The 10,193-nt window shown below is 39.4% G+C and overlaps 1 non-coding gene across 1 annotated transcript; it reads left to right on the forward strand.

The window, feature by feature from the left end:
* Positions 1-8,564: 8,564 nt before the first annotated feature.
* Trnat-agu (transfer RNA threonine (anticodon AGU)) lies at positions 8,565-8,635 on the forward strand. The gene has a single exon. It is a non-coding gene; the product is annotated as a tRNA-Thr (tRNA).
* Positions 8,636-10,193: the final 1,558 nt, after the last annotated feature.

A 10,193-nucleotide genomic window follows, 5' to 3' on the forward strand; every position in this document is an offset into this window, starting at 1 on the left:
GTGGATATAATGTTGGTTTCCTTGATGAGGGATATGGCGAATGTTGCCTCACCATGCTCGTAGTGATAAAGACTTGATGTACTACACTACTGGCCATTAAAATTGCTACACCATGAAGATGACGTGCTACAGACATGAAATTTATTTGACAGGAAGATGCTGTGATATGCAAATGATTTGATTTTCAGAGCATTCACACAAGGTTGGCGCCGGTGTCGAAACCTACAATGTGCTGACATCAGGAAAGTTTGCAACCGACTTCTCATACACAAACAGCAGTTGACCGGAGTTAACTGGTGAAATGTTGTTGTGATGCCTCATGTAAGGAGGAGAAATGCATACCATCTGGTTTTTGACTTTGATAAAGGTCGGATTGTAGCCTATTGTGATTGTGGTTTATCGTATCGTGACATTGCTGCTCACGTTGGTCGAGATCCAACAACTGATAGCAGAATATGGAATCCGTGGGTTCAGGAGGGTAACACAAAATGCCGTGCTGGATCCCAATGGCCTTGTATCACTAGCAGTCGAGATGACAGGCATCTTATCTGCAAGGCTGTAATGGATCATGCAGCCACATCTCGATCCCAAAGTCAATAGATTGGGATGTTTGCAAGACAATAACCATCTGCACGAAGAGTTCGACGATGTTTGCAGCAGCATGAACTATCAGCTCGGAGACTGTGGCTGCGGATACCCTTGACGCTGCATCACAGACAGGAGTTCCTGCGATGGTGTACTCAACGACAAACCTGGGTGCACGAATGGCAAAACGTCATTTTTTCAGATCAATCCATGTTCTGTTTACAGCATCATGATGGTTCCATCCGTGTTCGGTGACATCACGGTGAATGCACATTGGAAGCATGTATTCGTCATAGCCCTACTGGCGTGTGATGGTATGGGGTGCCATTGGTTACACATCTCAGTCACCTCTTGTTCGCATTGACAGCACTTTGAACGGTGGACGTTACATTTCAGATGTGTTACGGCCCATGGCACTACCCTTCATTCGATCCCTGCGAAACCGTACATTTCAGCAGGATAACGCACGAATGCATGTTCCACGTCCTGTATGGGCCTTTCTGGATACAGAAAATGTTCGACTGCTGCCCTGGCAAGCACATACTCCAGATCTCTCACCAATTGAAAACGTCTGGACAATGGTGGCCCAGCAACTGGCTCGTCACAATACGCCAGTCACTATTCCTGATGAACTGTGGTATCGTGTTGAAGCAGCATGGGCAGCTGTACCTGTACACGCCATCCAAGTTCTGTTTGACTGAATGCCCAGACATATCAAGACCGTTATTACAGCCAGAGGTGGTGGTTCTGGGTACTGATTTCTCAGTATCTATGCACCCAAACTGTGTGAAAATGTAATCACATGTCAGTTCTAGTATAATATATTTGTCCAATGAATACCCATTTATCATCTGCATTTCTTCTTGGTGTTGCAATTTTAATGGCCAGTAGTGTAGATATTTCAGTCTCATAGTGAGTGTGGGCCCTATATGTTCCTTGGATGCTTGTCGTGCCAAAGTTAACATTAAAATAATAAGGTACAGCAAGACATGCAGTCAAGTTACTCATATTTTAGAAGCATTTCAGCAGTGTAGTTTGTTATTTTCTTCAGTTTTATAATTTAAATAATGTAATAAGACTATTCTTGGTGTGCAGTCATAAACAATGAATGATTGAGAAAGTGCTGGAGCAGCAGAGACTACAACGTTCAATAGTTCTTCAATTGCACCTGTTTACTTGGAGCCTCAGATATAATTTACACATCATCATGGCAAATGATAACTGGGGACTATTATTCTTATAAAATGCTAAGTGTTAATGAGGTAAACTGCTGTGTACAAGTAGAAAAGGTAATTGTGGAAAACAAAATAACTACCAAATATTAAAACCAGCCTGCTGAAAAAACAATGTTGTTTACCATACTTAACACATTCCTACGGGATAGTGTATCATGAGGAATGCTGAGAGTAAGGGCACTGTGAGATATACTTCACAAGGAACTCCTGTTAGCAATGGTTAAGGTACATCTACTTCTGTTTATGTTTTAACAACCCAACAGGACCATTATACAAGTGTAGGATCCACATTTGAGGATATGTCAAAGGGCTGTCATCTGAACTATAGAACTGTTTCAAAATAATCTGATAAGAAGGATGTAGCATTACACCCTAATAGACTTCATCATGTTACAAAATATGAAAAGAATCTGACATGGTGTTTTGGTATGTCTGGTAAAAAATTGAGAAAAAATGTTTGTTTCATGAGCAACTCACTTTACTTCTGGACTTAGTCTCCTTTGATGGATATACACTAAGTCCAGTGATCCTCCAACTTTTTCATTCCATAATAAAAATATGTTTTGTCAAAATCTGAAAATTACTCATTGACGACAACTATCACTTCTTCAGTTGAAAACAATTTCTCCATAGCAACCCAAAGTTGCAAGTTAGGGAATAGGAAGAAGTCACTTGTAGCTAAGTCTGGTGAACAGGGTGGATGAGGAATTATGTCAAAGCCCAATTCACGCACTTGCGCTATTGTTACCACTGATGTGTTGGATGGTGCATTATCCTGGTGAAACACCACTATTGTGCATGCCAACCTTTTTTTTTTCAGCATCTACAAGACTCAAATGGTCCAACAATGAATCATAATCATAATATGGTCTAGTTCTGGTAATGCCTTTTTCCAATTAATCTATAAGGATTATTCCTTGCCGGCCGAAGTGGCCGTGCGGTTAAAGGCGCTGCAGTCTGGAACCGCAAGACTGCTACGGTCGCAGGTTCGAATCCTGCCTCGGGCATGGATGTTTGTGAATTCCTTAGGTTAGTTAGATTTAACTAGTTCTAAGTTCTAGGGGACTAATGACCGCAGCAGTTGAGTCCCATAGTGCTCAGAGCCATTTGAACCATTTTTTGATTATTCCTTGGTAATCCCATAAAACAGTGGCGATCATCATACAAGCTGTCAAAATTGTTTTTGCTTTTTTTTGACACACTTTCACCAGCCTTCGTTCATTGTTTTGATGGTGTGTAATGTGGGATCCAGGTTACATAAACAGTCACAAATCAACACAAAAGATCTTGTAGACATCACCAGACATTGTGTTGAGATGTTGTGGCAAATGCAATTTTGCTCAACTGTGAACAATTGTGGAGTCCACTTCACACACAGCTTCTTCATAGGTAATTCTCTGTACAGAACATTATGCACTTGCTCAGTTGAGATGGCTAAAAGCTCAGAAAGCTTACAAATTTTTAGTTGTTGGTCTTGCATTGCCATACCATGGCTTTTATCAATGTCTTCCTTTGTTGAGACGTCCATTAGACAGCAGGAATGTACTTCATATTCAGTGCTCATTCGAATACATTTAAGATCATTAATCCAAAAATAAATTGTCTCCTATGATGGTGCAGAGACTACATGACTTAATCCAATCCCGTTTTGATTTGTGTGGGAGTCCATCTCATCAAATGGAAGTGTTTAATAGCAGCACAAAACTCAGTGTTCTCCATTTTTAATTATAGTCGACGCACTGACCAATTTAGACAGATGTCAACAATGTACTGTACACTATACATTGTTGAATTTCTTTATACAATCCTTGGAATAATCAGGCTTATCAGTCATGAAAGCTCAACAAAGATGTTCCATTCTTTCATGGAGATTTGCCTGTCTTGTCAGAGGACACTCGCACTTAGTAGTTATCCGTCATATATATGACCAGAATGAAAAGGAACAATTTACAGTGTTACTGAATCTGGTTTACATAATACCTACTGTGATGGTGTTAGGGATGGTGACTTTCATGTAGTAAGCTTTTTTCTGAAATTAGTTATTTTCAACATTAAGTGTATAATTTAATTTAAATTGCTAGTTACTTTTCAGATCTATGTTTGATGCCTCCTCAGGTAATGACAGGCTGTTATTTTTTTTATTTGTTTCAATCACAAATACTCCTTCAGTTTTTAGTCTCTTGTATAAGGCAAGACTCTGACTTACCAACTTCATATATCCTGGAGTACCAGACTCTGAGAAATGAGAAACATGTTCTTAACTCTTGTGCCTCCTACTTTCTCTTCTAGTGCATGTTATGATTAATTTTAATGCTGTGAAGAAGGAAATTGTGTAAAGCGCATCAAGCGTGCATTTCAGTAAGCTGTACAGTCATTTGATCCTTTACTCAGCTGAGTTGATAATGTCAAAAATTTCCAGAAAACCTACGATACTATCAGGCCAGTTTAAAAATCTGAAACTTATAACAAGGCCTTATTCAGCAATATTTGGTTCATTGTATCACCATTTCAGCCTTGTCACTTAGTAAGTTAATTTAAGTGAACAACAGTAAGGTATTGCAACACCTAATTCATATTTCTCTTCTCTTCTAATGTGGTTCTAGCTTGTAAATAGGTATTCATTTCTAGAATAGAAGGAGAAGAAACAATTTAAGTTTATATTGACACTTGATATACCTGTTGTTCTGGTGTAAGTGGTAAAGTAGGTTTATGGCATCATGTTTCAAATGTTTCTGTGCTGTTGAAAGCTTTAGCTGTCAGTAATAAAGTTGTACTGTTTCTTGTGGTGATGAAGGTCTGAGTATTAATATCCATTTCAAACAGTGATGGATTACTTAAGACAGATGTCATTAGTGAATATATGTTATGAAGAGATACCAACAAAATGACAAAAAAATGGTTCAGATGGCTCTGAGCGCTATTGGACTTAGCATCTGAGGTCATCAGTCCCCTAGAAGTTAGAACTACTTAATCCTAACTAACCTAAGGACAGCACACACATCCATGCCTGAGGCAGGATTCGAACCTGCGACCGTAGCGGTCGTGCGGTTCCAGACTGAAGTGCCTAGAACTGCTCGGCCACATCAGCTGGCTAACAAAATGACAGTTTGTGATCATGATGTATTATATTTACCATTTGCATTAAAGTAATAAACACTTTTATTCTTAACATATAACTCTGACATGAGTGCAAAAAATGAAAGATTGCTTATTAAAACACTTGGCACATGTGCTTTTTTAATTTGCAAACAGTATACACTACCTGAGAAAATGTGTAAAGCACCCAGAATGAGATAAAGAAACAAAATGAAACTTCATGGATTCATACAGTAAGTGATGTTATTTCAGATATTAGAATAGGAGTTCAAATTGATATAGAGCTCACTAATCAGTATGATGTTATATCTCTTCTGGCTTGCATGTATGCATTGACTATGTTTAGAATAGTGCATACAACCTGTTATATCCTCTCCTGGGAAGGGCTGGACAACAGTTGTAACTAGCCTTTGATATCGTTGATACTGGAACTGGTATGGAACTGATGTCCGACCTGATCCCACACTTGTTCGTCGGGCAGAGATCTGGAATCTTGCAGGCCAAAAGAGTAGCCTACCTCAACATTATGCAGACAGTTCACTGAGACATGTTCCATGTGTGAGTGATGAGTGTCCTGTTGAAAACTGGCACCACAGTAGTATTGCCTGAGAAGTAACACATGAAGAGGCAGGAAGTTCTTGCTGAAATATTGTGAAATCAGAATTCCCTCACTGACTACCAGCTGTAACCAGAAGTCATACCTAATGGCTCTGCAGACCGTGACGCCAGGAATAACAGTGCTGTGGCTCTATACGAGTAAAACACTTAAAGAAAGTGACCTCTCTCCAGGTTGCCATTATACTCAGTAACAGTGATCATCTAGATTAGTGCAGAACCACAATTCATTGTTGAACACAATTCAATGTCATTCATCAGTACTCTTCCTGTGCACAGCATCATTCAAACTCTGTCAGGTGCTAATAATTCTGTCTTGTGTAAGTGGCATCTCCATGTCCTTTACAGGAATAACTAAATCTTTGATGCTGTTCACTCCCCATATATATCCTAGCAGCGTAGGTAACAACACTGAATGTGACAAAACTAATGCACTCCATTGGCCTTTCTGCCTGTTACAGAGAACTACAACTCTAATCACTTACATACCAGCCAATGGTGTTTGTGCGTATGAAATTACATTTATATTTGACCATATCCTGTGGGTGCTTCACATTTGTTTTATCAAAAAATTGTTCAAATGGCTCTGAGCACTATGGGACTTAACTGCTGAGGTCATCAGTCCCCTAGAACTTTGAACTTCTTAAACCTAACTAACCTAAGGACATCACACACATCCATACCCGAGGCAGGATTCGAACCTGCGACTGTAGCGCCTAGAACCGCTCGGACACCCATGCCAGCATTGTTTTATCAGACTGGATATTTGGTCGACTGCCACTTTATTTATTTCAAGCTGAATTGAGATCTGTGTTACTGTGGTCACATCACTGGATTCATATTTAGTAGCGGTGCAGTTCATATGCCAGCCATTCTAACCTAGTTTAGGTTTATCTAATTTACTTTCAGGGTTTGTCAAGACATTCCTTTCAGTGAGGCAAATGCTCATTCCTCCTTTCTTTTTGTCCTGCCTAACATGCATATCCAGTGACTTTTATGTTGTTAGACATTAACCTATAGTGATCTTTTTTAGTTGTTGCTGTTTTTTGTTGTATTATTAGAACCTGCAAAATAAATCATCTTGCTTGGAACTGCAATGTTACGATTTAATTTCTGGAAACAATGTTACTGTGGTCTTACAACAAAATATTTATAATGCAATTCAGTAGCAATTCTCTGGCAAATTATTTCTACATAGTTTGTCAGGGAAGAAGTGACAGTAAACTAAACATCATTCAGATAGTTGTCTGACTGGAAATAGTCACTATGATTCACAGTAAAATCAAGAAGAAAGATGATTTAAAAGTGTATTGAGCCTCAAATATTGTCTACTATAATTATTACTCTGTTTATCAGCCTCCTGTTTTGTGAAATAGAGCTTAAAAACTTAATGCATATTTCTATAAATTTTCCTCCTTTGGATTGCATTAGCCATATTCCTTCTTAAGCTATGCTAGTTTGAATAAACTAGGAAACCTTAATAACCAAAAATTTTTCAAGATTGGGTTCCAAATATTGTGAATGCACATTCCTACTTTTGCTCCAGGCAATAGGAGCACCTGTTTGAAAATGGAAGAGCACATTTTCAATTAGCTTTTGTAAGTGGATTTAAATAAAAAATAAGACAAAAACTTAGAATTTATTGGAAAATTGATACACAGTTCCTTAATCAGATGAGCTTATTTATGCTGGAATTATGTAAAACAAATTTAAGAGCTAGTTATTCAGACAGAAATAACATGTGTACCATCTCCATTCACTATTCACTGCATCACAAAGTTTGTGATTCCAGTTGAAACACAAATAGCGCATAAGCCATTGTTCTCCACTGAAAGTGTCAGAAAACTTCATATGCAAAGTGCACAGATAACATCCACAGAATCATCATCAAGATCGAGATAGATATCATCTTTGGTGTCTACTTGTGAAGGTTCACTAGCCACGTCATTGTCAGAACTAGAGATTTTATACTTTCTTTTAAATTTCCTCTTAGTGTTGGTGATCTGGTACCGAGCGCCGTGAGTTTCGAATCCACTCCAGATGGCATTTAACTCAATGCCCACTAGAGGTCTCTGCAGCAGTCTTACCGTAAGCTGTGGCTGTGCATGTTCCTGGCCGACTCTAACGTGAGGGTGCCACTGTGGAGCCCGTGGTGCCAGCGGCCAATAGCAACATAACCTGTTGTGTATTTAGGTGGCTTCCTTTCACTTAGTGAGACATCGTGGTATACGCCTTGAGTCAGTTGATATCTCACTTACAGACATCGTGTTAATGTTGCGTGTGCTTACTTCCCATTTACGAGTGGGCATTGCTTTGATTTTGTTGAGTTTATCTCTTGTGACCCCATTGCCCCAATGCTTACTAATGTGTTCTTGATCTTGGTGTCTTGCTTGGTTGTCTGTCATCATGTTTGTCCTTCCATTCCCGTTCGTATATCTTCTTTGTTCGTGGGCCACTCCCATTCTGTCCTGCCAGGTTTTTGTTGGCTGCACCCCCGCAATGGTTCCTGTCACAATACAACAGGTAGCATTACTCTTTCATGTTGCTCCATATTTTGAAGCCCCATTTGAACTGTTTGTGCCTTTAGAAGCATAAAAGATTTCCAACTTTTTCTTACAGGAAAAACTAGTCAACACCATACTCTCAGGATCTTTCATTTTTGAGACACTGGTTGAAATTTTTGTACAGCTTTTACATCCTTAGGAAAGTTTATAGGATATAGCGATGGCATCAGATGTGGAATGTGACATGATTTGAGGTTGAAAATCTGTACTTAGGCCGGGATTCGAACCTGGGTCTCATCTTCACTATGCAGATGTACAAACCGCAATGCCACACTGCTACAGTGCCTTTGCACAGCTGCTCACCCAATCCTGGCGTGCCTCCCTCCTCAATCCCAGTTCCCTATCATGCCTCAGCCCACGTAATATTCCCCCTAAACTAGGAACACCAAGGTGGTTGAGGAGTGAACGGGAATTAGGATTGAGGATGGAGGCTTGCAGGGTTGCCCACGCAGTTGTGTAAACTCACTGTGCCGAGGTGGTGAAGTGGTAGCATGTCTGCCTAGTGAGCAGGTGACCTGGGTTCTAATCCCAGCCTTGGTACAAGTGAATTACAGTATTTGTAAAGTAGGAAAGAAAATTATAATTAGGTGACTGATTTTTCAAATGAACCAGTATGTGCAGTGTGGCTCTTAATTGTCATATTATTCTGTGCAGCCTGCTTAGCCTGAAAAAGCAAATTTCTGGCAGGATATGTTTGGGGGGGGGGGGGGAGGAGCAGGGGGGAGGGAAAGACGAGGAGAGATAAGAAATGCAAATGCATAGTATCCTATAACAACAAATTCAATGAGTCACAACTGAAATCACTCACATATATTTGGGAATGCTGATTGTTTACAGAGAAGGATGGCATTAATTGTGCCAGGTATTTTTGACTTACAAGAGAGAATCACAAAAAAGTTCTTAAAATTAAACTTAAAACAGTTTTGGTCAGAATAGAACATTTATTGAAAGACTGCAACTGATTTCAGTTAAAAGTGATTGAAAGAAAGACAGTCTGATGACCATATACACTGATATGTAAGTACAAGTAAAATATAGAAGGAAATATACCTTGTACCTATTTTATTGTATCTGAAGGTGTTGCTATTTGACTGAAACTGGTTGAAATTTGTTAGAAAATGTTTGGTTATGATCAAAACTGTTTTAACATGCTCCATGAAAATCACGGTTCTATTCTCCATTAAAATGTTTTCTATAGTTACATAATGGAAATGCTGTAAAACCTGACCTGACAGATGCCTGAAGATAGACATCAACTATCCTATAAAAGCCTACTTATCATGTTTCAGGCAACAGTATTCAGTGAGAAATGTAGAGAGCTAGTTCAGGGACTGTACAGTGTTCCTGTGGGGCCCTATAGCCCAAATCAGACTTATTACAGAGCACTCAGACACGTAAGTGAAAGGAATGGTAGGAGAACCAGATACGGGGCATAATGGGAGTACCCTCTGGTATGTACTTCACAGTATTTTGTGCAGTGAGATTATAGATGTATACATAGATCTCTTTATTTTAAAAACAGTTGTGCACATGTAGTCTCATGCTTTCAGCTCCATTGTGTTTCAAAAAGGTATTCCTGAGCCCATACTGTGATAAGCTAATTATTCTAAGGTGACAAAAGTCATAGGATACCTCCCAATACTATGTTGGACCTCCTTTTTCCCTGCTTAGTGCAGCAACTCAACATGACATAAACCTCAAGAACTCATAGAAAGTCCCTTGCAGAAATATTGAGCCATACTGCCTCTATAGATAGCCATAATTGTCAGAATGTTGCATGTGCAGGACTTTATGTATGGTCTGACCTCTCAATGATGTCCCATAAATCTTTGATGGGATTAATGTTGAGGAATTGGAGTGGCCAAATCATTTGCTCAAATTGTCCAGAATGTTCTTCGAACCACTTGTGAACAATTGTGGCCCAATGACGTGATGCATTGTTACCCATAATAATTCGACCACAAATGGCAGCAAATGGCCTCCAACTAGCCAAACATAACCATTTACAGTGAATGATTGGTTCAGTTGTACCAGAGGACTCAATCCAATCCATGTAAACACAGCTCACAGCATTATCGAGTCACCTCCAGCTTGCACA

This window comes from Schistocerca serialis, chromosome 3 (genome assembly GCF_023864345.2).
Source record: "Schistocerca serialis cubense isolate TAMUIC-IGC-003099 chromosome 3, iqSchSeri2.2, whole genome shotgun sequence".
NCBI classification, from domain to species: Eukaryota; Metazoa; Arthropoda; class Insecta; order Orthoptera; family Acrididae; genus Schistocerca; species Schistocerca serialis.